The following is a 3486-nucleotide window of genomic DNA, read 5'->3' on the forward strand; positions in this document are numbered from 1 at the left end:
GGGTAGCTTATGTAGATATTCTTTCATAGACATTCAGTCCAAATAGTCTCAATATATTCTTGGTTAGACGTACACACTTGACCTATCACACGAGGTTTATCTTACATAAACTCTCCATGATTTTATTTAAACAATTTTGTCTGCCTAGTTTTCGTCTTATTTTCTCATTTTTCGATCTCTCCTCTTCTCTGAATTAATCTGACAATTCAAGTAAGAGGGCTATTTGGGAAATGAAATCCTAAGACGATGATCAGACAGACTAGAGAGTCTGAATTTAAAAAGAATAAAAATAATTGCCTATAAATACAGGTGAAAATCCTTACTTAAGGCGCCACCTAAAACCATCATCGCAATCTTTCGCCAAGATTGCAAACAGGCACAATACAGTATTGAATGTAATTTTATATTTCTTTTATTTTATATACAAAAGGAAGGGAAAAGGGACTCTCTAGGGATCTTTGCTTTTCAAAACCTCAAAAAGGGACTCTCTCTCTCTCTCTCCTCTCTCTCTCTCTCACTGTGTCTAAGCTAATTCTTGGCCGCCCGGGACTTGAAAGCAAATAGAGAATGAGAAGCACAAGCTATAGTAACACATCCATCATCTTCTTCCACATATCTTCCTCTTAAAAATAGGATCTTTACTGGTTGTACAAACTCACGAACAATACAAGACCCTATATTCTAAAAGGATTCAAAAATAAGAATAAAACTAATTTCAAAATGGCTGGTTAAATTAAATTTCAATATAAATATTGAGAGATAAAATGGAACAGTAGCTTATGAGCAAGAAGAGCTCATAATTAAGGGAGCTAGGAGCTTAATTCAAAAAGCAAAATTCAGGAGTTTCATCCGTTAGAGGAAGGTTTCACTTTCTCTTGCACAGGATGTTTCCCATGCTTTCAATACTGAAATTAAAGCTTTACCATTTTGTAGGGAACATTTTTTTTCTTATAAATTTATTATGTATTGTTTCTTATAATCATATTAAAATCTTATGGTTTTACTTGCACATAAATTTGTTCACATTTTGAATCTCAACATGTGTAATGCTATGTGCTTAAAGTTCATGAAAATAAATCTACATGCATTTATTTCCTGTGGCTTTATATGCTCAATTAATGTAATTCATAAAACATTGTGATATTTGCATGGAAAAGAATGTTTATATGAGGGTAAACAATTCATTTACTTCATATTAAAAAGCTAGCCCCTAAATAATATCTCATTGATGTAACATCATTTAGGCTAAAATATTCACTTTAAAAAAATTAAGTATACATAGAGTGATATGTAACAATGTAAATTATAATAAAAGTCAAGTTGATTTTGTTTTACCGGCGCTTAAGCGTCGGATCTGGAGCTTAGGCGTCAAAACACTTTTTTTGCATCATTTTCACTTTTTTGCTCCAAATTTGATCCTTTTTCACTCATTTTAGCATTTTTCATCTTTTTACTTGTAACTTAAAGAAATACATACAAATGTCTTCCATTAAAGTGCAATATCTCAAAAAATAGGTATAAAAATGTGTCTAAAAACACTATATATTTTAGATATCTCAATTCTCATAAAAGAAATTATTTGTTAAGCTAAGTACATGTGTCTAAAACCACTATATATTTTAGGTGTATCAATTTTCATAAAAGAAATTATTTGTTAAGCTAAGTACATTTGAACTTGGTGAATGACTTTAAAAGTCATGTGTCGTGATTCATGGTGAGTTCACATGATCTTCTAGCATGCAGCCCAAATTGCATATTTAGTGTATATCATCCATTAAATTGTTTAATACCATGATATGAAGAATTAGCTTCGGATTCCATTTCATCATGCAGAGGTTAAAATGTATATATAGATATAATATGAAATTTATCATTATGATTATAGATCTATCATAGTAATTACAAATCTATCAATAAGATCAAGTTCTTACGTACTTGAGCCTATAGTTTTCTTGGGGACCCAATTATTCTTGCATGCTTTTACATTTATACTAAGTTGTTTTAGACATTTTGCATTTTTCTCTTCTTCACCACTAAATATATTATTCGTAGAGCTGTAATTGAGTTGAGTATGTCTTGAATTTGACATGATTTGGCTATTATAAGTTACCCATGTTCAGCTCCTATATTGGACTTGACTTGGTTATATTATAAGTTGCTCATATTCAGCTCAAGCTCAAATAGAGTTTTATATATATATTCATGTTTGACTTGATTAAAGCTTTTAAAATTTGTAATTTACATATTCTTGATTTATTTATATTAATTGAACGAGTGCTTCAATAAATTAATAAATGTGCTAAAATTTGAATAAATTGTTGGTTTTCTATAAAGTAATTAACAAATGACTCTACAAATTTAATAAATAAGAAACTTATTAAATATTGAATTAATATCTAACAAGTTTAAATCAATTAAATTAAATAATAATTTACAAGTAAGCTTTCTTGCAATCAAATATTATAAATAAGTATTAATAAGCTATTTTAGTGAAAAAAAAGAAGAAAAGGAATTGTATTAAATTAAAATGCATATTGGCATTAAAATATAATATATTATTATTAAATATAAAATTAAATAAATTCTAATTAATTAATATTTATTTAAAATAATCATATATATAATAGAAGCCATCATTGAAATTGTTATAGAGCAATTAATAGCACCTTGTTGAATAAAAATGAGTTTATTTATGAACATAAATAAATAATTTTGATCGTATTTAAATTTAATTCATTTGACTTTACGCTTTTAAAAAATATTCAAATTTATTTATTAATTAATTTGACCGTCTTGAACGAGTATTAATAATGTTTAGTTCGAAATCTTCATCGGGTGAGGTGGCTCACTTGCAACCCTAGTTATTGGGCTATTTAATGGTCGGTCTTTTTTATATATTATTTGGATCTTCGGGCTGATCTAACCTGAATGATGATCATTTGCTTCAAGCTTTACTCAATAGGTTGGACTTAGCTCCTTGTTTTCTTTCTCCACCCAATCTCACCTCCCATTTGGGTCATGTTGAAAACGTGGTCATATCTAAAGGTTTAAAGTGGCATATTTTGATAAATTATTTAGTTAAAGTTTCAAAACATTTTATTGGATGGTCCGTCTTAAATTATTTAATCACATATTATTCTTTTAATATTTAAATGCTCTTGGACCACATAATTAAATCAACATAGGCTCGCCGAATTCCTCTTGTCAAAGCATTTGATTAGACAAAAAAGAACGTATTTTTAACCATCGTTAAAAACTTTAATTGATATGATGTTGATGAATTATATCTAGATTTATGATTTATTAGACTCGTGTTAGACATTTTATCCTACAAGTTTTGTTGAGATCGGTTGGACCAATGTTTCAAACTTTATTTCAAATATTTTCAAATCAAGAGTTATATCTAGATTCACGATTTAGGTAATGATATTTTATTTCTTTATTTTATTTAGAAATTTGCATGCATATATATATAGGATATATATA

Source organism: Phalaenopsis equestris, unplaced genomic scaffold, assembly GCF_001263595.1.
Source record: "Phalaenopsis equestris unplaced genomic scaffold, ASM126359v1 Scaffold000002, whole genome shotgun sequence".
Taxonomy (NCBI): Eukaryota; Viridiplantae; Streptophyta; class Magnoliopsida; order Asparagales; family Orchidaceae; genus Phalaenopsis; species Phalaenopsis equestris.